Below are 27,785 nucleotides of genomic sequence, written 5' to 3' on the forward strand. Positions count from 1 at the left end.
ATCTATCTATCTATCTATCTATCTATCTATCTATATCTATCTATCTATCTATCTATCTATCTATCTATCTATCTATCTATCTAGATAGATAGAAAAATTAATTTAAAAAATCTAGATAGATAGATAGATAGATAGATAGATAGATAGATAGATAGATAGATAGATAGATAGATAGATAGATAGATAGATAGATAGATAGATAGATAGATATGTAGATATAGATCTATATATATGATTGATGTATTTGCACAGGAGCCAGAAAATTCACTAAAAAAATAAAAGAACAGAGCAAATGATAGTGTAATAGTTTCTTATGCCTTGTTTGTGTTTTCATCGCTAAATCTACTTAAAGGTAAGAAAATCCTATTAAAACATCTCTATCCTTGAGATCGAATATCATTTTGGTTCAACACTTCTGGGCCTTTTAAGAGTGAAACTGTATTTAAATGCCCCAAAAAGCAAGTTCCAAATGCTTCATAAAGTTATATGTGTTGGACCACAAGACTGCTTGTTCTGCACTGGTAATCACTGCGGTTCAGAGTTTTTGGACTGGAACACATGAATACTTGGGTAAAACTTGACTCCGCTCGGCTCCTCTTTTGTACTCTGTCTTCTACTCTCACCAGAATCATGAGGAGGCCACCAGGGCCAGTCAGCCACATCACGTTCTGTTGTGGTTTCCTCTGTCGTCAGAACTGCAGACCCAGAGGAAGCATTGATCTGGCATTGTTGCAAGAGCAAAGCAAAACACAAACAAACAAAGTAAATTGGAAAATAACAAGAGATTTTCTTTACGGTGGTTTGTACTGTGGGGTTTCACGTGTCAGTCAGACTGCAGTTGTTTCGCATGTATTTTTGCAAAAGTTCTCGTAACGCTTGAACTGTTTTATGTTTTATTTTTTTGTTTTTTCCTGAATACAACCAAGACCAACACAAAATTGAAGAAAAACAATATGGGATGCAATTTTCTTTTCTAGATAAGAACCTGAATAGTGTGGTGTGCACATGTAATTAGCAACCTGCATCTATACTTTATTAAATTGCCTTTTATTGCAAAAACTGCTGCAACTTTGTTGAAGAAAGTATGCACAAGCATGGAGAATCATTTCTTCTCTTTTTTAAAATAACTTGACCATTTAAATATTTCCACTGTTGCTCTGTCTCTATGTTTTGAGTCAATGTCGGACTCTAAAGCAAACTTTCTGAGTCTTTGAATCCTCTCAGATGTTTTCTTTTAGGATTGCTATGGATTTAAATCCATCCTTTGCCAAAAGTGACTCTGACCAACTTCACCACTATGTTTAACTGTGAAGGATAGTGTGTGTTGTGTGTGTGTGTAGGTCTGAAAGTAAATGTAGAGCCTTCTTGAACATGTTTTGTTCCTACATCATGTCCCACTGCAAAAGTAGGTTTTGAATGGTTACCACTCATTTTTTCTCTCTTCCATAAAGTCTAGATTTTCATCGTTGTGTTTAAATTTGTCATTTTGATACTTTATTTTATCTTATTTATCTCTGATGTCCAGTACTTTGGTTCAACTGTGGCTGTTGCCAAATAGTTTTATGAACAAACCTGCTGCTGCTGATGATGATAATGATGATAACGAGGATGTGGAGTGCATCAATGGTAGTTTTATGGGAAAGCGGTATTACTTGAGGGATGTCTGTGATTCTATTGAGTAATTAGGAAACTTCTGAAGAAAGATGTAATTTGTTTTATTTACCAGAACAAAAGAAATTGTGGAGGAACACATTGCAAAATTTTTTGAAAAACTGAGTATGAGTTTCTTCCTTTTTTCATAATTGTCTGATAGTTTGTCAGTTCCTCACACACAATGATGCATTTATTGAAGTGTGTGGCTAATTACACCACATGCTGTTTCCTTTAGCAAAATTATGTGAATTCATCATGAACTTCCAGTCTCAGGTTAAAGCTCAGAACCAAGCTGTCTATGGTTTCTGGGTATTTATTGACTGACAACTTACTTTTGAACAAAAAGCTTCTGTATTACAGAATAAAATTTTACACAATCATTCCGTTGCTGATATAATTATGTGAAGTATAAAACTGGAATTTTGGCTGCCAGAAGCCAACAGAATTGGCGAGAAGTTAGAGGTGTTGTCGGACAGAGAAAAAGAGGAAAAAAAGTAAATGATTTATGGGCAAGCTGTATTATTCTTTCCTTGGTCATTCCTCAGGGTCCTGTCTCGCTCTTCCTTCTCTTCAGCTCTTATTTTTCACTTGCTTTTCAGCTGTTTTTGTCATCCAGCCTTCTCCTTTCCACTGCATCTTTTCAGCTGTAGCATTGTCATCTATCCCTGTAGTTCGGGTGTTGTTTGACTAACCTATTTAACCATCTGGCCTTGAGCAGATATTCTTCCTGAAATCCACTCTGCGTGAGGAAAGTTCACTGTACTTCCACAATGTCACCAATAAGCCACTAGGAAATCGACCGGAGAGGATACATTGCAGAGTACAGCATTGAGTGACATTTGAGAGCAGCTGTCATGAGAAAGAAAGATTATAGCACGAAGCAAATTGTCTTGGTTCATGATTATGTGGTCTTTACATGAAAAATGACTGCTCTAACAGAAACGATTAAATCCCACAGTTGGACAAAATGTCAAGAGGGATTTTAATGAGATGGATTTTTGTTTTTCCATTGCTGATCCGCGCACACAGAAGATAAAAAAACTCAGCTTGAAAACTGTTATTCCCATTATTTTTCTGTTTGATCATATGCCAATATTAAAAGAAGGAACTCATAAGAATCACAGAAACCAGAGAATATTCAAGCCTATATGATAAAAAAAACATTATGGCTAAAAAACCCCAATCAAAATAAAACATAAAACATTTCATGTGCATTGGTTCTTTAATTTTATTTTTTGGCCAGTGGCTACATGGATTCGCATTTTGGGATTCTAATCAAAATTGCTGCAAATTCTGTGCTACTCCACAGGGTGGCGATAAAGATGGCATTATGACTATAAAAATTCAAAACAAAAAGATTCTGACCCAATCTAAAGTTACACCTGAAGTCTCCACTGCTTATACTTTTCTCTCAGTCATTGCCTTTTTTATGTTGTAGTTTAAAAGTTTATTGTAAATGAAAAGCCAGGATGAAGTTAAATAGCAGTGAAAACGTTAGAAACCTTTTTTTTTTTTAACACCAAACCATACTGTGCCATTTCTGTCTTGCATGGCCTCATTTATGGGATAGCTTTTAATGGGTGCATGTATGATTGTTAGTTTATATTTGTGTGTTGCTCAAAATATGTCAAAGTTGTTGAGTTATGCACTTCCTGCATCTTAAGATAAAAGTACACAAAAATATGGATAACCGTTTGGGTTATTTTTTTGGATACCTTTGAGTTGTGTTATGTAGTCACAACTGATGTAGTTGTGCATCAATTTTGGCTTTGATCATATTCATAATCATGATATGCAGTTCCATTGTGAAAGCTTGTCACACTGTCTATTTTGTCAATAATAATAAATAATCCCTTGTGGTTCTAAATGAAAATAATTAAAGCGCAGTATCAAGTCTTTTCAAGTCTTTCACATGTTTTGGGACACTTATTATGTGCCCCTCCTGTGCATAGTTTGTGTATATTGGGACGACGGGATGGACAGTACTGTAACTTCTTTGCCTTATAGTAACATTTTCCTGACCATCTTGGGATTAAAGTTCAATGCCCTTTACTTTGTCTATGAGAGCAATTATCTAGTCAGATATTCTTAGCTGATTTAATTAAAAAATGAATGACTCTGCAAGCCTACTGGAGCCACTTGAAGCATTTAACCTGCCAAGGGAAGTAAATCTTTATTCATGCAGACAGTCGGTCTGCATATAGTAGCACGAGATTAAGTAGCATTATTATTGGGTGTTTGCTTTAATATTTGATTAAGAGAAATAAGAAGAGCATTGCTGTAGTCTGAATGTGATGACACAAAGGCATAAAGAGACTTCAGCCTATTTTAAAATCTGTGGACTGTTCTTAAAGCAAAAATATGTGCGGGAAACAATCCAGTTTAAATTATCTTTACCACTCCTGCCGATTAGAGTTAAGCCAGAAAGGTGTTGATAGTTACAGAAAGTGTGTGGCTGAGCTGCAACTTCATTCAAATATTAGAAGAGGTATATGTTTGCAGTGAACTTGCATGAATACTTTTTACCCTGTGTTGACTTGAAAAGAATTTGCAACACATGCAGTCTTATTAATGCAAGTTTGCTGAGGTAGTCTTATTTGCTGAGGTAGTTTGTTGAATTACCTTTATACTCTTGAAAAAGTAGAATTGAATAGCGTCATTAAAAGCCCAAAAAAAGAAAATCAAGACATCCATAACTTCAGGTTACTTCCGACAGTAACCGTATATTCAGTTATATTTTCATATCGTTAAAAAAAATCTAATGAAAGCGACACTGAGTGTGTTCTGTTCTTTATTCTGTTCACATGAAACGTTCTGACTGACTTAAAAACACATTACAACGTAACTGAACACCATTTGAGGAGTCATAGGATCCGAGTTTTACTTCATCTGGGTTACTTCTTAGTCTAAGAGGCATTTCTGTGGAATTGCTGATTTTCCGACCAGAGCTTTGTGGCAGGTGTGGTGTGTTTATCCAGATTTTAGTAAGACTGCAGATAAACTTGTCTGTGACCGAGAGCAGATGTGTTCCCCATCTGAGAGTTGGATTGGCCAGGATACAAGTGAGGCAAAAATAATTAACCACTATGGACACAGGCTACTTGACAGTTCAGTGTTTATTTATACCTGCTTTATTTTTTTTGTAATTTCATTAAAACTTGTTGATGAAATTACGAAGGCTATGACTTGGGAAGATGATTATAATTTGATGGTAAAAATAGGTGGAAAAAGGATATGATGGACAGAAAAGGAAAGAATTATGATGACTAAGAAATGGCATGAAATGTGAAGGAGGTTTTATAAAAGCAGGATATTTTGGATGGACAGAATGAGAGGACAGAACCCAATTCCTCTTTGAGTCTCAGCTTTTTCCCTCATATGTTTTCCTTTTTGCTTGCTGAAACCCGAGCAACATATTCACATTGTTGAAACTCTTCACCTATTTTAGTCTTTTCTCAAAGTCGAAGAAGATTTCTCTATTGATCCAAATCCTGTACAGATCATTGTGGCGGTGCTGACATGTCTGCCTGTGTTTTTTCTTTTTTAAATTACACATACGACATGTGTGAGATCTAAAAATTGGCACAAGATATTGTAACATGTTTGCACAAAATTCCCCAAACACAGGATGCTCTCACAGCACAACTTTTTCTTCTTCTTTTTTTTGAAGATTCTATGCAGCAAAGCTTTGGTTGTGTAGAAAAAACATGGACATCAATAAGTAATTTCATTTTGCACTGACTATCTTCGGCAGGTTCTCCCTATCAGCCATGCTGCATCTGCAGCACCTCAGCGTTGAGCCACAGCAATTCTCCACATATATATGCAGCTTATGCAAAGATTTCAGAAGAAAATTATTTTTTCACCATGTATACAGTGTTTGCTGCGATATATTGCTCACAACATTTGGGATGGGGATCTGGTAAGTTGTGGACTGGACAACTTTTTGGATACTGATTAAGGGAAAATCCAGTTTAGTTGAACCTGGTGGCTGCAGCTGAGAAGTAAGTTTTCTGCCAGTTGTAATTACACTAGTTTTTCTTAGGTATCTTTCTTAAGTATCTGCAGATATTTATACCACCTATCGATCGTCCGCTCCATGCATCCATATGTCCATCTGTCTATCCAGCCATGATCTCCCAGTGAATCCGGGGTGAGGTTGAAGAGGCAGAAGCCGAGAAGAGAGAATTCCCAAATACTCTGTGGTGGAAAATTCTATTGGCTTCTATCTGCAGTTCGCTAATGAAACCTTGTGACCATAAAAGATGTTAGGAATGTAGATTGACCAAAACAACGCTTATCAATTCACCTGTAGAGTCACCTATTGATCTCCCGCTCCATTGTTTTCCTCATTTGTCTAATTTGAAGACCCTGAGATACTTGACCACCTCCACTTGAGGAAGAACTTCATTCCCAACCCAGAGGAAGCACTCTGCCCATTTCTGACTTCTGGTCTGGGATCTGGAAGTGCTAATTTTTATCACGTGCGCTTTACACTTGGCTGTGAAATCTGCGACCACCTTTTGAAATAGGTTGATTTTAGGCTCTTATATTTGCAACTTATTCTTTTGATAAGTAAACATGAGTCACATGGTTCAATAACAGTTTTATGTCTCAACAACGCATATGTCTTTCACCACACCAAATCCACATATGCGTCACGGCAGGATAATGCTCTTTACGTTTGGGAAGCCAACAAGCCATCACTCAACATAAAATACTTTTTAAATAACTACATTATATATGCTAAGATGTTCATAGGATTATTGATAATTAAAAAGAAAGAAAAAGTTGCAGCAGCAACGTAATGCTAGTGTAGGGTTACAGTCGTCAGCCCCAAAAAACACTCCAAAAGGTTTTCAGCAGCCCATGTAATGAATGGCACAAAATATTTCACATGACACCTCCAGTTCACGTTTTCTTTGAAACGGTTTATCCCAGCTCCTTCAATGTGAATCCTCTCTGTATATAATACATTGTGGTTTTTGACTGTGAAACTTCAGATGGAAAACTGAGGGTTTGGATCCCCATTAATGAAGAAAAAAAAAGCCATTTAAAAAATGAGAATGACAGAACTTATTATATAGATTCAAAAACAAAAAATGGCAAAAACATAAATGTTAGAGAGGAAAGTGAGGATGAAAAGGCTCTGGCACAAGCAGGGGAATGTGCAATGAGACAGGGAGCAGGACAGAGTGGGTATCAGAGGGAGAATCCCACTAATGATGAACAGATGTACAAGCTGCACAAGCCCAGTTCAGTTCAATGCTATGAACAGTCAGCTGCATGCACACACACACAGCGAAAACCTCATTTAACAAGAGATCATCTTTGTTTAACCACCAAGCTTCTTCAACAAGAGAGGCTTGTTGGGACTTCAACGAAGGTCATTTCTTTTCTGTGAAAACAAATCTCGGTGTGTGATACAAATTACGACTTCCACAGAAAGTGAACTTTCAAAGCTTGCCAACTACTGAGCTAATTTATTTTAAACTCAAATCAAATATTAAATGACAAATCCATGATTGTTTTACTAATTCAAAATGTTTGCAGCTCATTTTAGCAGAGTATAGTAACCGTTATCGTTTTGTTGATATTTACAACCTCATACTGGAGCTAAACGGCAGAAAAGTTTGCGGTGGACGGACGATTATGGCTGAGAGTCAAGAGGCTCAGCGGTGGCTGGAGTAGCAACCTCACTCAAAGGAAACTTTACATGAGCAGAATGAATGAGTTTACTCATTAGATGGTTTGTACCATGCAACATTTTTGACTATCAACCTTCTACTGTTGGGATGTTTGTGATTCAAATGAGCATTACATCTATTGATCTCAAAAACCTCACATACAAAATTAAAAAAGTAAGAAATGGATATTTTTCCTGAATGGAATTGATGTTAAGCTTTGATTTAATTTTTTTTTTTTTGTACTTTAATTTATGCACGTATCTTTCTAATCACAAGATGTGCACTTACTGAAAAGTGCCAGGCTTTTTCCAGTATCCAACTTTCCAGACAGTTTTGTTTTCCAAACCATCTGGCATTAAAGATTAGATGGCGATCCAAGAAGGAGTTCAAAGGGAAACAAAAACTGAACATCCATAAGGAGGCAGTTAACCTGCTTACTATCTTCAAAAGGTGCACTGCTCTGCTATATGTAAAAATAAGCACAGGCAAAGTCTGTGTGAAGTGCTGCTTCCCAGCACTGTTTTCTTAAAGTTCAAGCAAAATGTATTGATAAAATAAAGGTCTCTGCTACAGAAACTACAAAATCAGCCAAATAGAAAAAGGTACTTGACAAATGAATAGGTATTGGTCCATCAAAGTACAATTTAAAAGTAGCACAGTTGTTTTAAAATATGTCTTTGTGAGGATGTGAACATTTCCATTACACTTTCAACAACTTGGGCGGGTAATATTTAACCTTGTGAACACAGGCTCTTTGTTTTTTGTGGGAGAGTCACCACAATGTTGATTGAGGCTCATGTGTCACATTTCGTCTTCCTGAAACAATTCCTGACAGAAAAACTAACGATTGCTCTAACTTTGTAAAAAGTTTCATTTTAGTCATAACTTCTCGAGAACAACTTATCACTTGCTCATCTTCTCTTTCTTAACGTACCTTCTTAATAATCACAAAAAAGAAAAATTAATATTTAGACCTTTGTAGATTACTTCAGCTTTAGCACCTACATTAATAAATTATAACATTAGACAAAGATAACATGACATTTGCCGCGCTCCTCCTCAGTGTCAAGCTAAGACTGCAGGAGGCTAAAGGTAAAAGGCTAACAAAAGCAATCGTACTGTGTGAATAAGCAATCACTCTTGCTGTGCATTGAATTAACTTAATCAGATTTCTTACAATAATTAGTTCAATTTCTTTTGCCACACATGGGATTGACTATTACCAGACCTGCAGAAATTTCAAATCAGAGATGTAAACAATTCAGAAGTTTTTCTGAATTGCTAATAAATCAAACACTTCAAGGCAATGGTTGCTCCCAACAGTAGTGCCAGTCCAGCAAGCAGGTCTTGGCTGTAGTATCTTTTTTACACAGATCCATGCTGGTTTAGACAGACTTTTCCCTGAGTAATACAATTCTAATTTAATATCTTTGTATCTTTGGCTGATATGAACATTTATTTAATAATGTAACACATGCACGTGTGACAAAAAAGCAAAAATTAAAGAATTCTGCAAGGAGGAACACACTTTTTTCTTGCTTTGTGAGTTTTGGTCCTTGCACCGTCACAAATGAAAGAAAAAGAGCAACAACGACCAGATGTTGTAACAGTAGACCTGGTGATAAAGCTTTATGCTGGTGTGCTTTGTTGGGCAGGTGTACTGTGATCGTAGCCAACATATTCAATACATTTAGGAAACGTTGGCCATAAAAAAGTAGAGCGTTGGTTTCTATTTTCTTTGAAAATAGAAACCTTGGTTTATTGTTCCTTTTGAATGGCAATTTCAAAACCACAGAGAAGCATTATGATTATGTCACTATACGGATGAAACCATGCAACTAGCAGAGCATTGTAACCCTGGTATTTCCCACTTTAACACTTACAAATTAGGAGGAAGTATAAAGTAAGTTAATTTTAAATTCTTACTGTGTTAAGCATACAAATGCAAAAATGATGCATTTTTTTCGCAAAGCTTTTGTTTTTGTTATGGGAGAAAGTAAAGTTAATTATAGAGAGGAGTGACTAGAAGTTTACTTTGTAGAGAACAAAACCACTTTAATAGACATGTTGTTCAATTTATCGCTGTAAGAGCAAAGACTAAAGAGGAAGCTGAGTGTGTGTGGCTTTGCTGCTGTTTACACAGCATTAAAGTAGCTTTACCCTGTCAGGGACTCTGTATGTGTGCAATGTTCTCCATGTGTTTAATCTGAGAGCAGATGTTCTGCACTGTACTCCTTCATCACTGGTTTTACGTCTAATTGCTTTTATTGCGTTGCCCGATGTTGCAGTTTTGAATTGTTTTGTTTTCATTTTATTAAGTAGATTTAGTTTGAATTCAAACTGATTTAGAAGTTTTTTTTGTTGTTTTCCTTTTTTTGAATTGCCGGGGGCATAACCACACATCCAGCCCAACAAAGCAAGATGATAACGATGATTTGGTTCACAAGAAGAAGATAAGATGAGATTTTAGAAAAACTATGACTCATTGAGTTTTATTTTTCTAAACATAAAAAAAAGTTTTTTTCCAAATTGCAAACTTTACCCAATAACAAGATGACGAGTTGAGGTTTGACTTGTCCACATAGTTTTGGCCTTATATGAAAGACAAACATAACAAATGCTCTTTTTGTTGTTTATAGAAACAGAAACAAACTTATGTAATAGTTACATTACATTAGTGTAGTGTAAAAAGGGAAAGGGGAAAAATCTTGTGGCTATAAAGAGATTCAAAGCCAGATAAGGTGGAAATAAAAAAAATGACATTCTTTATCACACTGTTTAGACATTTCTGGGTTTCCTATCTTGACAGCAACTCATCCCTAAAATACTCTCTTTATTTGATATCTAACTGACCTTGTCTCACTTAATCTCTCATTTCTTACCACTCCTTCCCTTACATCTGTTTTTTACCCCCCCCCAATTTTCAGTTTTGTCTGCTTCCCCCCCCCTCATTGACACGTTGGCTCTTAAAAGAGAGAGGAGGAGAGAGTGGAAAGGCTTAACGAGGAAAAGATGTTGGACCAAAAGGAGGAAATGACAGTTTGGTCAGGAAAGCTCACATCTTCCTATAGTTGACTGAGCAGCTTTTATGGTCAAACTCTATAAACAGACCTGAAGACACAGGTTGTGGAGTACAGATGATTTTAAACTAGGAAGTTGACCTCAAAACTTTGTGGCATTTTTGTTGATCTGCCATGTAAATCTAATAAAAATGAAAAAAACATCTAAAACATCCCAGAGGAAAGCTGCATATTGCCTGTGATCCCATGATACATCCACCTGTTGGGCAGCTGTGACATCTTGAGTTGATGTCCTGCTCGGATTTTTTTTATTCTTTTCCTGCCAGTGAGTGGCATGAAAATAAAACTGCATATTTCCTCACAAAGATATGGACTCGGGAAGGTATGTTGGTGTGTTGCCACATTTTTTGCTATGGCTGTTTGTTCTTTGTGATTTGAGAGCTATGCTAATGACAGCTGCTGGCTCTGTGATCATGAGGTGATTTCCCACGTTACCCAGGAATCTCCAAATCACACTCAGTGTCTAACACTGAGTGTGATGGGTGTATGCGTGTGTGTGCAACACAGACAGACAGACCTCGATTTGCCCTGATTTGGGTCTGGATTAAATATGGACTCAATTGTGCTTTAATGGTCTTGCCATTCAGCTGCAGGCTGTTGATAGAAGCCTTTGTTCTCCGGTCAGGATTTAAAGAGCCTTTAAATTTTAGAGTCATAAAATTTCTGAACATGTTCATTTGTTTAAAAAAAAAGAGCCAATTTTGCATTAAAATTTGTGAGACCTACAAATAAGATTTATTGTTATTACTCAACCTTGTTTTAAAAGAAAATCTACAGTTTTTGTTTTTATTCTTGGGATTTGATTGGGAAACAGTAAAAAGTTTGTTTGCCCGGCTCTGATGAATTTATCAGGACTGCTCTTACAGTTTCTTTCTTTTATTCCCCACAATGCATCAAACATGAACACACTGGAATTTATCTGGATCCTATAAAAACTCCTTAAATGGTTCTTGATAATATGGAATAAATCCCAGACACATCTGAGGGAACTACATATTCAAGTCGTATTTATTAGAAATTTAACTTGTGTTCCATTATAACTTTTCCATTTTAGAGTTTTTCCTACATTACAAGGTTTGAATTGTCTTCCAAATATCAATGAGGGCTTTCCTTCTTTTCTTCAAGGATCTAAAAAAATCTTCGCCCCGACATCATAGTGCATGAAGCCAAAAAACAAACATACTTTTCCTCTAGTAAGGGAGGCGACTGCCATTCTTGAGTTAATGACTTAGAACAATGTGTATTTTTAAAACACAAAAGCAAAGAGCAAGCCGTGGCGATCTTTTCATTATTGAGAAAACAATAAAATTGGAACAAGCTACAAAAAGATACCAAAGGAAGAGTCTGGAAATAAAATATCAGCACAAAAGCCAGCTTAACAAAAAGCAGACAAAAATAATAAACCGTAACAGGTGTGGTACTTTAAGTAATTAAGTGGTCCCATTTGGTGATTTGCAGAGACAAACTGTTTCCACAGACAGTCTTTGAAGTAGTCATGCTTGATTTTCTGATGAAATAATAAATCTGTTCTGCTTGTATTTTCCTTTTGCTAAAGTATAATTAAATTATGACCTCCTCGCCCACAGTGTGATTAACCACACTGGTTTGGAGCAGCAACCGACAATATAAGTCCTCCATGTTGGTCACAAGTTGCATGGTGCAAGTTTATGTGTTCCATCCCTGCGACTCACATCCTATAACTTGTTGGGTATTCGAAACAGAAATATCCCTTGTGAGTTTGAAACCAGAGAAAATCTCACTGTTGCTGCTGGAAACCCAGAAAGTCCTCTGAGGTAGGAAATGCTCGAGGCATTTGGAAGGAAAAGTGACAGTGAAAAGGTATTACAGTCTCAGAGAAAGTGGACAGACAACTCAAATAACTTTTCAAATATCCCTTATTTTAATTTTAAGGGAAATAATGGATCCCTGGGCAGTGATTTACATTATAATAAGCTTACTGTAAACCTGTTAGATTTAACCGATGCATCACCATGCAGAGTGCTGACCACACTTACTGGCATACCTGTGAGAATCTGTAAAATGAATGCATCTTTCTTTGCAGTAGTATAATCCCTGATAGTTTCAAATAAAATGTGCTGGTCATTCAAAAAAGATGATGCTTTAGTTTATTCCCAGGGTCTTTAGAAGAGAAGCAGGCCCTGGACATCACAGAATCTCCACTGTAGCAGTAAATTTTAGATGCTTTCCCACAGCCTCACTCATGTAATATAAGCCAAGCCCACCCAGAGCATGAGTTACCTGAAAGCTTAGTCTTGTCCAAACCCCACCAAAGCACACTGTTTAAGTTAGAGTCCCAGCAGAGCTTAGCATGTTTTTGTTTGCACTAATAAGACAGAAAATTCCTTTTCCTGACAAGACTAGCAATATAGCGGCTGTTGTGGACACTTTGTCTCTCAAAGCAGCTGCAGTTTCCAACAGTAAGCAGTAAATGTTTGTTTTTTAACATCCTCCACCATCTTCCCACCTGTAGATAATAGCAGGAAAAATATGGGCTTTTGTCAGAAATGTCCCCATATGGAGAAAATAAAGATTATTTCTATTCTATTCTATATCATCATTTTATATCCTGGGAAAACAAAGTGTTGAATCATGTACACATCTGCCACTGTCTATACATGAACTGAATCCATATGATAATTATTCACCACATAACCTTCCTCAGCTCTTCTGATCGGTACATCCTTTCTTTTCATTCTCCCCATTTTAAATGTTGGGTGACGATGGGGGATTTATTGCCCACCAGACAGGCCGCTCACCTGCGGTCTAGGTGCACATGACTGTTTGCCTCAGAGGCTCATGAATCTGCTTTTTTCAGACCCAAAAGTGAAATTACAATAATGGAGCGCTGAAAATTGGCGCTTCTGTTTGAATGCTTTTATGCATCACTCTGCATGACTGGCAATGAGAGGCTGCATTTTCCACATGCCTCTAACTGTGGAAGGGTTTTTTTGCGAGGGTTTACACAGCCTGTAAGGATTTACTTTGGGGTTTGGTTGTGTACGAAGGCCATAATTTGCTCACAACACAGTGATAAATCTCTTTTGTTTTGTTTTCTGACAAAGATACAGACACCTCAGAAATGTAGATGATTGATACAAGGAAGGGAGAATTTCCATTTGTAGGTTAAAACTACAAAATGGTTCAATATCCCCTCCCTGCTGGGTTGGAAACAGTCATAAGTCATATTTATTGGGGTTAACATTTGAGAAAGCCACTGTCTAATGTGGTCTAAAACTATTCAGTTTGTTCATCTTGGAGACCTGCATGGTCTGTGCTTGAGCCTGCGTGTTTCGGCGTATTTGTTACATATTGTGACAAGCAGAATCACCTGCACAAGCGAGCGCCATTAATGTCCTCATGAAATCTTTTCAGCACCGCGCTTGTCTTAGATTTCCCCCGGGGGTCTGTCCACACACTCAAACACTAATAACTGCACAATCTAGTGTTTCAACAGCTCCCTGTGGAAGTGTGTGTTCCTGCTTGTGTGTGTGTGTGTGTGTTTGGGGGTGTGTGTGCGTGTGCATGCGTGTATGTGCTTTGGGAGTGTGTTATTAATCCTCTATGGTGCTGAGAGCAGCCTGTCTGGCTGGATCAGTGCCCGTCAGGATCAGTTGGGTCTGCTCAGTGCTATCACATCTCAGGTCTTAATGAGGCAGCTCAGCAGCTCTGCAGGATTTGGGTGTGTGTGTGTGTGCGTGTGTCGGTGTGTGTTTTCATTATTTACATCTCATTTGACCACTTTCTAGCACAAATATTGTTGACAATTCCTAGTCTTTGTAGAGTCAAATGCTTTATTGCTGGCTGTCAGGCTTCACGACACAAATGAAGATCTATCAGGGATACAAAAAGCATCGACTGCATTCGCTGTATTTGTTACAGAATTATTGATCAAACTATGACCAACAGTTTATAGTATGACAAACATCTATGATGTTTATGCTTAACATAAACATGATAGATAAACATCATTTATTTCAAACACTACTTCAAGTGTAACACTACAGTTATAAGTAAGTTTAAGTGGTAAGAGTTAAATTTACTGATCAAATTTGCTGGTTGGAAGACTTTTGGCATTGAACCTGGTCATAGCTCAACATTTATAACCTATCTATTAACTTTGTAAGTCGTGAAACAAGCATTCTTCCCTGTGCAAAATACTTTCTAACTCTTTAAAATAAGTTTGCCAGTTTACCAACAATGCCACCATTCCGTACGGCTTGACTGTCATACTATTTATTTTTTGTGAAACCTTGGATGAGTGAATCTCAATTTCAATTTTAATTAGTTGTTTTATTTTTCAATTGCATAGAAAGGTGGGATGCAGCATGCTGCTTCAAAAGCCATTACTGTGAAAGTATTTAATGGTGCTTTTGTCTAGGAGTAATTGGGGGAGAGGTGGGTTGCACCTTGGACAGGTCAACACAGAAACACATAAAGCAAACAACCATGCACACACAAACTGTGTCCCCAGGGCATCCGCTATATGATGAAGTTGGGAATAAATAAAGCTGAGTTTGTTCTAAAATGTGCATAAGTCATTTAACAAGTTAGTCAGTTGATTTTGACACTGATAAGAATCTACAGCCAACATGAGCAGGTTGTGTGTTTTAAGCCCTCTGTGTGTTAAAATCAGTGGCTAAGAATTCAAGCGGAGCAGGAAACAGTTGCACATGAGATAAAACACCTATTGACACGATTTCAGAGCTGATTACTTGACAAAAAGATTGTTCTAAAGACTCGACTCAGACCACTGAAAGTGTGATTCATAAGAGTCCAGATTCTTATGAATCACACTTCATAAGAGATGAAGTGTGATTTGAGGTCAAGTTTGAATCTTGAGTCACCATGACTCTCTCGTAAACACAATCCAGTACTGTGTGTGAGCTGATCACACTGACTTTCAAAAACCTTAGGCTGTTTTTAGTTTATTTTAATTGTGAGACGTTCCCACTCCGCTCTCCACTCAGAGTCAACTGACCATGATTTGATTGTCTTTACTAAGCAATAGAGCAAGCGCACAATGCACTCTATGTACCTTATAAAGCATGGACTACATGTTCAAAGTATTGAAGTGAAACATTTCAATGAAGATATAGTAACATTTTGGAGTGAAAATATGGACTGTGTGCGGTCTGACGTTTATAGGACTTGTTTTAGTAGGTGATTTCCAATGTTTTGACTTTTATCTGATTCGCTTAAGATCTGTGCCCAATAGCAATGGCATAAAAACACGTTACGTTTAATTAGAGTGTACACCAGAATTACAAGGCCCTTCGCAGTACATTTGCCAAGCAACCACAAACCTCCTCTGTACACAACAAGGTAGCACGTTTAAATTTTCTAAAATGATGATTTATCAATGTAGATACATATGTACTTTACTGACTCTGAATATGCTCTGAAGAAGAAAATGGGAGCAGGGCAAAGAGTGATGTAAATGCAATCATCACTACACTTTTACTTTGCCAAGACGTAGCTAGTATTAAATACCACCAAATGTAGTAAAGTTGATTTATGTGAAAAATCCTGCCCGTGTATAAATGCATTCATAGAAAAAAGGGGATGAGGCTGTAGTCTTGCAAGGTGCACTGAGAGACCTGGACAGCCTGCTGTTTGTTTGTGTGTGCAGACTGTCACCAAAGCCACGCAGGGGTTTGAAGGTGGTCTTATCCATCTGAACGCCCTTTGAACCAGAAGGTGTGTGACTGCATGCCTTTGAGCATGTAAGAGTGTGTGTCCCGCAGCCAGTCTCCACATCCACCCACCCACCCAGCAACCCACTCAGGTTGCCCTCTGACACGCCAGTCCGCCCCCCTTTCATCCTCCATTTTCTCAGTTGGGTGTGATCACATCAAAGTGCAACAGGGGGGATTACAGGTTCCTTTGCCCCAAGGGGTCCCAGACACGACCCCTCTCTGTCTCCCTAACTGTGGAAGACACACACCCTTTTCCATTCCTGACACTGTCCCCGGGGCCCCTGTAATCCGTACGTTGTCACAAGGTCAGGGGACCGTGTCAATGGCGTCCATTTAGGACTTACGGGATACAGCTACATGCTGTATATAAGTTTTTATCTTTAATCTTTTTTCTTTTTTTTTTTTTTTAACTCTGCTTTCTCCCTACTGAAAGCACGACCGCCAGACAGTATCTGTTTTAAATACTCCTTTAAAAAAAAAAAGGCAGACTCAAAATAAATGCAGAAGTTGTAATTCAAATGTTCTGGCATCTGCCGCAGGTGAAAATGTAAATTTGTTCATTACACATTTAATGGCTTCTCTTTCTAATTCTGCAACCATTTTCCTGTGAAAGGAACAGAAGTTTTCCGCTTTGCTAAATTTTTTCCCTACTTTGTGCCCACGCATTGCCATTTTGCCCCTTCACACTTTCCATTTCTCTTCCTATTATCAATGAACAAACCACTTCAGACTCAGTTACTTCAGACATTGTGTAAAAGTCAATTTGTCTTGGTAGTTTATTATTTCTGATTGTGGAGATGGATTGATATGAAAACGTGATCTTTTTAAAATCAGACAACTGATTGCAGAAAATTACCTTCGGTCATCAGTCGTCAAAGTTAGCTACTCTGAAAGCTGGTGGTGGTTGACGACAGGAGTTGTCATGCATAAGGTACGAGTAAAACAGAAGAAAAAAAATTACGTGCTGAACTCTATTCCACATAGTATACTAAAATTTACTATGTTTTTTCATGCTATAAGCTAAAAAGGTTCAGAGATATACTGTCTCGTGTTGTAGGCACAATAACTAGAAGAAAAGCAAACCTTTGCTCACTTTAAAAGCATTACAACTGGCAAAAGGTTTGAAAACTGAAACATGATGAAACCATAAAGAAATAATTCTTCACCATCAAGTTAAAACGTGCTGAGTCCTCACTGCAGATAAAGGCATTGCATCCAAGAGCCCAGCTGCTTCTGCAACTGTTGAACTCAAGACTTGGATGGGACTCCATGTCCAGATTAATTTCATGGCGATAAAAGGAGTTGCTGTTATTTGTAGTATGCATGTTATCTGACGCCATTGTTCCTCCCTTGCTCTTAAAGAAGCTCTCTGGCTCTACATCTGTCCACCAGGATTTTCAGAGCATTCTTCATTAGGGCACAGCAACGCCACGATGTGCTTGTGCGCTACGCCCAAATATAGAAACATCACACACAGAATGTGCACACACTTAAAATGAACAAAAGTTCAAAAGGATGGAATCATGGCAATGCTAAAAGTGTGAAAGAACAACCTACTTTTATATATTTACTTTGATCAGCCTCTAAAATCGTATCCATTTGTGAGTCTGATGTTCTCCACAGCCATGTGAGCGAGCGGCATGTACTGTGCAAGGAGCCTGTCTAAATAAAAGCCTGGATTTAATATTTTTGCTGAGGGAATCTATTCCAACAGCAATACTCTGCTTCCACAGCACTTATGGTAATAGGTGCAGTTTTTAAAGTCAATATGGTATCATTAAGTGCAATGAAGCGTGATCCTCCAGCACTGTGGTGTTGGTATTTCCCTTTCATTCTGGGTGTTTTGTTCAAGGTTGACTTCAGAAGTGAGTCAGTGCAACATTAATATATTTATATGCACCCGGTGAGCATGCTTAATTTGATTAAGCAATAATGAAAAATATCTAATAGCTAATCTAATATCATTGTTGCTAAGTTGGGTTCAGAGTATTAGAAGCCAAAATGAAGTCAGGCTCTGTTTTCTTACTTGGCAGTGAAGGTTGCTGAGCCTCTTGGCTGTGGGGACTCTGCTGTTTCACTCAAATTGCACTTCAGCTTCAGTAGATTGTTTTCACATTAAATATGGATAATTTAATATCTGTTTATAAAGGTTTATACGTGTTAATGCACTGCTGTTTTTAACAACACTAGTGTTATCCACGTTTTTGAATTACATTAAGCATCAGTTTTTACTGTTTGAAATGTAATCGTAATAGACTTTATTAATGATTAACTTAATTATTTGAAAATTAGAGTAACTAAACGTATATCCACTGAATTAATTCACAGTCACATTGAAGATCACAATGGTTCAACACAAAATATAGGATTCATTGGATTTGAATACTATAAAAGTATTCATACCCTTGAACAATCTTTCTATTTCACAAAAACAAAATTCACTGTATTTTATTTGGAATAATTTGTGCCCAACTAACATTAAGTGGTAGAGAATTCTGAATTCAAAGGAAAACACAGAATGATTTTTAATATTTTTCGACAAGCAAGAAATCTAAAAAATGTGGTGTGCATTTTTATTTAACCGCCTCCAAAAGTCACCTCATTAGCAAATTTCTTGGCAGAACATTGGTGAACAAACCACATTATGAAGACCTGGAAGAAATGTCCAAACTAAAGCGATGGAGAGTTTTACATCACAGTTAGGTTGTAAAACAATATCCTGAGCTTTGGATGCAGCGCTTTTCTATGGATTACCCAAATATGGAAATGGTACAGTGCGGCAACAAAGCAAAGAAGGCATGGACATTCACCTGAACTTACAGACCAGGCATGATTAACGTGATTAATGAGCGAAGCAACCAAGTGGTTCATGGTATCTCTACAGATTCTTGAGACCTGCATTTCATTGCATTACTGTATACAAACCCAGTTAGGTTGTAGAAAAAGTCTGACATTAGATATACAACAGTTAGGACCTTCACTCTGAAAATCATTAAATGTCACATTACATTTGCCACAGCAGAGCTGCTGAGATAAATATGTGATACAAGATTTTGGTTTCAAGAAGTATATTCAGCTGTGCTGGTTATATAATACCTAGTATGAATATTGTACAACCTTTTACTGCACCTCCAGAGTTACATGACTCTGTCTTGAAATATGTACTAAGCTTATTTCAGAAGTTTTTTTTTTTTTTTAAGCAGCTGTCCTAAATTCATTTAATCGGGTTAAATCAGGGCTGATTTAATGTCTTTTTCTAGAATCCTTTTATGAAACTGTCACCTCTGAAAAAATCTCCTTAAGAGGGCGTAGTTGGCGTTGCTCCAGCTGAAAGGGCGCACTCAGTCACATGATTGACGTTTCTAAAAATGTCTAAAAAGAGGAAGTTATTAGAGAAGTCATGTGAGAGTTCTTGCCTGCCAAATTATGTAACCTGAAACATATGATAAAACAAAACAACGTATCAATTTACAAAACACAATCCAGCTGATCCGTATTACCTCAGCTGCCCTGGCTGAGGTAAGCACGATTACTTCTGGATGCAGTTTAGTGCCTCCTATGTATTCTGTTGTTACCTTTTGAGACTGTGATGGAGTAATAAATAGACAAGAAGATAGGCTCTGATAAGAAGACGCTGGTCCGCTCCGACATAAAGATCATTTTGGTTCAGTGACTTGCAATAAAACAGAGGCTGATCTGGAGACAATTAGGCCACTGGACCCTCATCTATTTCAATAGCACAGAAGCTTTAGCTGAGACAAAGGCTTTTGTCATGATCACAGAGCTCACTCTGTAGCCTGTAGAGACATCAGGCTGGTTTATGACAGACAGGTCAGCAGGGGGCGGGGCACAGGGTCGAGACATACATATAGCTTTAATTGTGCAAATGCCAATGTGCATGAAAGTGTTTAGAGCCCTGGAGATGAGTGTGCATTGTATGAGGACTGCCCTGCTAACCTGAGGACAGAGCCCACCCTTGCTTTATGCGCACCCTGATGTGAGACCCCTGATCGAGTCACAGTGGGCTGTGTGTGTTCGAGAGGGTGAATGAGTCCTGGTTGCCAGGTGCAGTGTGGTACCTGCTGCTGGAATGCTGGAGAAACAATCAGTGTAATATTGATGCTAATGTAAGACTCTAACCAACAACTCTGTTGGCACATCTGGTCAATTAGATTCTGGATTGAAGTCAGTATGGACTGGAAATAATCTTCTTAATAGCCTGAGTCACCTTAATCGTTTAAAGGGAATCTTAACATACAAATGAATCAGACGAATGGAGGAAAAGAAGAGAAAAGGAAACAACAAATGCTTCGTGGTTAGTTTTTGTGAAGTTGGAATTTCTGAATCCAAAGTCGACAAAAGTCCAGAAGTACGTCCCAAGATATTGGGATTCCAACATGGAAAGCCAAAATCACAACTAAAATCCCCAGACAGTGATAGGTTTTATATCTGGATGACCTCTGTGCATATAGAGCCGGTGTTGCGGGAGTTATCTGTTTATCTGCATCTCCTGCAGTTTGAGTCATTTAATGTCAAATGCATACAATGTGTTGAAACGCTGCACTTCATGATTCTCTGGTATTGTGGCAGAAATACATACACATACTTTAGTAAGGCAGTCTGATTCTAACCCCTATTGGGAGCAGGCTTAAATAGTTTCAGGTTTGTGAGTTGTACAGTGGAGCCCGTCACTCAGTTGTGGCATTTATTTGCAGCCAATTGCGAGTTCTTTCAGCCAAAAGGGTTACTCTGTAGATTGTCTTATTCATCAACAGTTGACATAGGAAAGAGTAGAGGCACAGGGCTGAGACTGAAAATCCTGATATATCTTTAAAACTTTAGTCTTTTTCCTGATGTGACTATTGTATCTAATTCTCCATTCTTGAGCTCTCATAATTTTTTTCTGCCAAAAACCTTCAAGTATCGAACTACAACAAAAGACAGACCCACATGTGATATGACCACAAGATGATGTAAACCCCCATATGCCACAAACGTTCGCCAATTACCCTCGTACTGGGCGTGGATCAGAGTGTGTGGCATTGTGGTGTCAGCCTAAACCGTTCTTACTTGTCTGGAAAGCTTTTTTATCTCTACATGTTTACACAGATTTCAATCCAAATGGTTCTGCTATCTTCATATAGCGACACACAAAGTCTTTAGAGGGAAGTCTTGTGTTGGTCAGAGTAAGTGTCAAGTCACGTCTTCCAGCGATTACAGCCAAGTTTTTAAGCCTTGACAGATGAGAGCTGTGCAACAACTTGCTTGTTTCATCGCATGTCACACTGTGTGAGGTGATTCTCGCTAAAAGTCTTTGTTTGAAATGTGTGTCAAACAGAATCAGTTGGAGACGTGTTGATGTAATTGGCGACTCTTTTAGAAAAAAAATAAAAAATGGTCAGATTTCCGTCTGAATGTGATATTGATTTCACCCAAATTCTCAGAATTGCATTTTTTTCTTCATTCCTCCAACAGAGTCTGAAGTTTCATACCACTAAGCCACTGCAGACGTCTTGATTTAAAAAGCAGCAATAAAACCAAAAACAATGGGAAGCCACGTGGAAAGTATGATGAGGTTATGTTGGGAGAACCTTTTAGATTTTCCGGTGCCTTTTGGGAAAAAGTCATGCAGTGTTTAACAGTGAGTGCTTTATGAAGGGAGTTTTCTTAGTTGAGGTTTTCTGCCTTCAGCGGTTTGTTAAAGTCTCTCGTCACAATCAAGGGCAGAAGAGGAAACCGTTTCACCCAGGTAGCTACATAAATATACAGTAGCATTCATACTCGTAGAGAAGAACAGCCCACCCCATGTCTCTGGCCCTTTCCACGCCCCTCCTCTCACCTCCCACCTTTTTTTCTCCTCTTTTCAACCCCTCCCTCCATCTTTCTCTCCCATCCGTTCTCTCCCCTTTTAAATTAGGCTCATTCTTTCAGCCTGTTCTCCCTCTGAGCGTTTCTGCTCCACTCAGCTCCTGTGAAAACTCCCTGTCTGTGTGTGTGTGTTTGAACTCTCAGTGTGTGTGTTAAGAGGAGTTTTATGTGTGTGCACAGCGCTCTGTTTCTTTTTTTTTTTTTTTAAGAGGAGCTGAAGTGCAGTCGTTCATCAGTGTGGCTGACTGCAGCCAGGGGAATACTCAGATCTCTGCGTCGCTTTTCAACTTACAGCTGCTTATAGGACTTTTTTTTTTTTAAAGATTAAATGGACTTTTATTTTTCACCAAGCCAGGACTGCAGAGCTGCTCACTCTTTCTCTCATCTTCACTGGAATTACCAATATTATTTTTTCCAGAGGTTCTTCCAGGATTGCTAAATTTGGTTTTTTGTATTTACCCGCTTTCTGAGTTCTATTGCGATTTAAGTAATTAAGATTTCATCCTCCTTACCTACTTTGACTTGAGAAATGTTAAACCTTTAATGGAAATTAAGAGCTCAGCAAGAGTGAAAAGGTGTGCATGAGCAATAACTTTGATAGTACCAACGACAGAAAAGTTTTTCACATACTGGAATCGATAAGTGCAACAAGAGGCATGAAGGGCTCAGGTGGATGCTGATCCTCACCAGGACAATTCTGAGTCTTTGCAGATTTTTATCTCTTGGAACTGGATGGGAAGGTGAGTTTTAATCGCTTGCAGAAACAACCCAAGTGTTTTTGTATTTGAATGACATTAGCTTAATAATAGGGGTGTTACTGGAGGCATGGTGAGGAACCTGGGGCTTAGCTCAGTCTGAAAGTATTTTAATTTATCTAGATAGCAAAGTCATTTTTCTGTCATTTAAAATGAAATCAGTAGCAGACATGTTGTATGAGTTATGGTCTGCCTGGTCTGATTTTTCCAATGTGAAATAAATTTGAAAAATGACCACAATCTTTTCACTGTGTTTCATAGCATCAAGAGTAAAACACACACAAAAAAACTACTTTTAAAGATAAAAAAGAAACAATTTCCTATCTTTATTTATCTGCTTTGGCAGAAGACTTTTGTGTGTCTTTTTGTGAATGTCTCATTTCAGTTTAATGTGCCAAGTTGGATCAAATAAACCTGATTCTTTTAGAAGAAACAGTTTTAAGTCTCCTGTTTCTGCAGCGGGATGCGACATTTTGTCCCTCATCATGCATAAACATACTTTTCTAAGACACAGGCATTTTCATTCTTTAAAACTTGACACATTACATTTTCGACAGTTTATTTTTTTTGTTTTTATAAATGTATCTGATACATCAGTTGTTTTATCAGAATTGATTCTTTAGACATTCACTGTCGTACAATTTTATCAACAAAAAGTGATATTTTGTATGGATACTACAAACTGGTGGTACAGTTTAACAACATTTATCACTTTTACCATTTTTAAAATTCTTCACAATTTTTTAACAATGCATTCAGTGTTTAGCACATACATTCAGAAACTGTCAAATACCTGAAATATATCATTTAATGTAATGTCATGCATGGACACAGATGTTAGTATAACTGGTGGAAACCACATCCTCAATAAGGTGCACCACACATGTATGTCTGTCATATTGAAGCCATGCAGCTAGGTTTTGTGACACACACAGAGAACAGGCAAACAAATCTGCTCAGGTTTTATGTAAGCATTCAAATCATATTTTACAGTCTAAGTAAATTATTTTATTAAATTTATATTGATAAATTTGATCCCAAGTGGAATAAGAGACTCCCTCCCTCCCTGCTTGGGTTAGCCAGTATAAACAGTCAATGGTTGGAATAAAGGACTACTCACTAAATATCAGGGCTGCTGCCTGAATGTCTTGGTCTAATACTGACTGTGGGTAAAAGGTCATACATGATACTTACTCACAAGAATGAGCAGAAAAGACTTTCTAGGATTATTTATGGAGAATCTAAAAGTCCAAATTTTCTTGCACAATAGATCTTTCACAGATCACAGACTGTTAGTTTTAAATGTGTACTTGGTGTAAAAAAAATAAAAAAAGGCAGCATGAAAATTTAGCTTATGCATTGAGCTTTTTATGCTTTTCTACATTTTGTAAAGCCCTTCTGCTAAAAGTGATCCCCTTTTATGTTTTTAACAAAAATAGAATAACAGTTTTAAAAATCTTATTTTCAAAGATCTCTGTTCAATATTGTATTATCCAATTCTAACCAGGCCAACAAGTTTGATGAGTCCAAATAGTTTAGGTTTTAGAAAGGAAAAGTGAAGTTCAGACTGTGAAATAACCCTTAAACGTAGCTCTGCATGTTGTGCTGCGCTCAGTTATCTTTGGTTATGTCTCAAGTTTTTGTTTCTTTTATGCTTAAGAGTAAAAAATAAGAGTCAAACTAAGATTCAGGATGTCAAACTTAAAGTATGCTCCTTAACATTTGTAGTTCATATAAATAGCTTAATAAATAGCTAAAACATCTGCCAGAGAAGTTCATTTTGAAAGTAATAGTCACTTTGACAAAATTATTGTGATCATTTAATTCCGCAACAACCCTTGGTTAAGATTTGGGTAAGTGTCACGTTTATTTATAACTGATTCTACGATTCTCCTTGATATGTCGTTGCTTTAGTTGCATAGAGATGGACCATCTGAAGAAGACAAAACAGCTGTTAAAGCTTTACTCAGCCAGCTGTCTTTAGAACCTCAAAGTGTGCAACAATACTATTCCCGAACCATTGCATATCAAAGTATCTTTCATGTTTTGTTGATTGCTTGTGGGATTTTTCTTCACAGAACTACAATGAAAGCTGAGATCTTGTTTCACTTACAGCAGTGAGTTGTCTCTCCTCTGAGAGCTCTTTGGAGCAGATCCAGTCAGAAGACCAGAGGCAGCTCTGCAGCGTCTTGATTCACAGCAGCTTCTGTTTCCCACACAGTATGCTAACGGCTTGGCTCAATTGCAATTATAGTAAACTTCATTTACTGTCATTGCACCTTTATTCTAATTTAATGAGAATACTTTACTAAACCACAAGGGTGAGGTATTTTAACAATTATTCCTTAATTGGCTCTGATCAGTGATCGGCAGGACAAATACAGAAACTTTAATGTAAGTTTTGTTACAAAAGATCACCTAATGATTCAGGACATTGTGTTTGGATGCATCAATAGAAACTGCTTCAGAACCTTTTTTTCTCATTCATACATTATTTTTCTTATGACAAAATATATAAATTTGTTAAAATCACAATGGGCAGATCTGAAGAAAACTCAAAAGCTACATAAGAGCCTGATCTCTACATCTCCACACTTTTATCAAAAGTAAGATTAGTTCAGTCCATCCTGACTGACCTGACCAGTGGAAACAGCCACAATTAGAGACACATTTAGCAGAAAGCAACTCTAATCCTCACTGTAAATTGAACCCACTCCAATTGAAACATTTCTTTTTCCGATTTAAGCCTCCGATACTAGGAATAATTAATCCAAATCAAACAAAGATTAGCCACAGGTTCACCGGCTGGGAAACTTCCCCGTCATGTTGCAGGGCCAGATGGCTCGGCACCAGCAACCAGCAGAGTGCTGCGGTCTCACTGCTTCTTCATTTACAGAGTTTCTTTTAGAGCGCTCAGTTTATTTGCCTCTAATCGCCTTTCATTTACTGCTTTACCTTGTTTCAGCATAAAATCCCATGAACACTGTTTATCTTTTGTTGAGAAACTGTTTCACTTTGATTATTGTACTTGGGTGTGTTTGAGATCGTATTTAGAAGAGAATGCGTGAACTCGAAGGTGCTGCTGCGAAAAGTCACCAAAAGCAATGCAGTACTTCCAGGCTTATGAAGCGGAAACAAAGGATTAGTAAAAAATTGTTTTTTCAACCTTCATATGTGATTTATTCATTTTAAGTGCTGGTGCAAATTAATCAATTTTTGTCAGCTTAGTTCATCATCACTAACCTAAACATTTTTCACACCACTGGTGATCTGTGCGCTTCATTTTTTGAACATGCAGAGGAGAAATGAAGCACTCCTCACCTACCTGTAATTATAAATGCTGCCCTAAACTCACAGTAGCCGCTCCATGCTTTTGCTCCCGCCTCGGGTTTGTTTGCAGCAATCTGCAGCATGTCCACGTTCTGCCATGCTTCTCCAACTGCACCTGCCTTTCCAAGGCTGAATATCTCCTCTGAATCAAAGCACAACAATTGCTCCTAATGGAGCTTTTCCAGCATGGGTTTTGTTTGACAGAGCAAGCTGGAATGTTGCACAAGTCACATCCAACATTTTACATGCCTCATTAATTAGTGTGTAAGAATGCTAAGGGTGCAGTCTTTCAGCTACTAGAGCTGAAAGTCAGAAAAAGGCGAGTATCTTGGACCTTGCTGACCAAGGTTATTTTTGAACCATAGCCTGTTGTCTGTGAATGATAGGTTGTCCAAACGGATAAAACAACAGATAAAAACAAAATATTAATCACCAGACCTATTGTTTTCCTTCTTTTACATCTTGAGGCTTCATTTTAACCCATTTTGCTGCACAACAAAGCACAGGAGTATGTAACTTTACAATCTTAAGAGACATTTTGGCATTTGCTCCTCCTAAAGAAAGTGCTTGTAGAAAAAATTAATTTATGTTTGTGTGTAAAGCTAATCACAAGTTAAAATAAAATTACTTTTTCATCTAATTTTAGGTTGAAATAATTAATACTTTGAATTTTTAACAAAAGAAAATATATATATATATACTTGAATAAAAATATTCTAAATTCATATAAAATGAATAATAAAAAACACACGTCTCCTCCACTGAGTGCTGGAGATGGACACCAGCCCCACACTCTGCAATGATAAGCAGGTAGAATATAAACAATGGAAAAATAAAGAGGCTAATGTATATATTTTGCAGACTAATGGAAAAAAGGAAAGCATTTTGCTATTTGTTTCATTCTCTTGTTATAATTGTATACCTAATGCCAAACTTATAAAGGGCCAGAACACACAAAGAGATGCATGTAGCATAGCTATTGGATTACACAGCTTCAGAGTTATGTGGTATAAAGCTCAGCGTAAAACCATAAACCCATGTAATTAGATCTCCCTAAATAAATTCATGAACGAGTTAGCATGTTTAAAAGATTCTGTAAAGTAAATTAACAGGAAGAAAAATGTATGTGTGTGAAATCTGTGCTTTCATTTTCACCAAACAAGTAGCTTCTTTGTTGAAACTCTGTATTTCCCATTTGTGCAGCAGTTAACTCTTCAGATTGAGCTTTTTTCTTTCTGTGTTTTTGTGCCTTCTTTCCCTTTCAGTCACTCCTTGAGTTCAACTCTTATCCCTTCTTAAGATTTTCCTTCTTTTCGACAGAGCAATACATGTGATTATATGCTGACATGGTGCGGAGATGTAAAATCCCTTTAAAGCTAACCACTCTAACTCTCCTGTCCTCAATGTCTCCTGCCAATCAAAATGAGCCAAAAGCCACCAGATACCTGCTGCTTGGCATTTTTGCTCTTTAAAGTGTGGACCCCTCCTTCCGCCTCACTCGCTCCTTCTCTTCCACCCATCTCTCCTGCCTTTCATTTCTTGGTCCCAGGGAGGCTTAGCCTTGTTGGTTGCTGGCCAGGGAAACTCTTTTCTCTCTGCAGGCAAAACAATTGTCTCCTTTCTTTCCATCACATACGCTTTTTTTTCTTCTCTATCCCTATACGTTTTCATTCTTTTCATTGGACTGTACGCATG

At 37.6% G+C, this 27,785-nt stretch overlaps 1 protein-coding gene across 3 annotated transcripts in view; it reads left to right on the top strand.

Moving 5' to 3' along the window:
* sema3b (sema domain, immunoglobulin domain (Ig), short basic domain, secreted, (semaphorin) 3B) overlaps window positions 1–27,785 on the top strand; it is a 95,179-nt gene that overhangs the window by 41,656 nt on the left and 25,738 nt on the right. Inside the window, exon 1 of one of the 3 annotated variants that reach the window (XM_055048721.1) lies at window positions 21,976–22,745. The exons of the other annotated variants lie outside the window; for them this stretch is intronic. The gene's annotated coding sequence lies outside the window, so the exon portion shown is untranslated. Of the gene's footprint in view, window positions 1–21,975; window positions 22,746–27,785 lie in introns of those variants that run through there. 3 annotated transcript variants of the gene reach the window in all.

The sequence above is a fragment of the Poeciliopsis prolifica genome, unplaced genomic scaffold (assembly GCF_027474105.1).
Source record: "Poeciliopsis prolifica strain line A6 unplaced genomic scaffold, Auburn_PproV2 SCAFFOLD027, whole genome shotgun sequence".
Taxonomy (NCBI): Eukaryota; Metazoa; Chordata; class Actinopteri; order Cyprinodontiformes; family Poeciliidae; genus Poeciliopsis; species Poeciliopsis prolifica.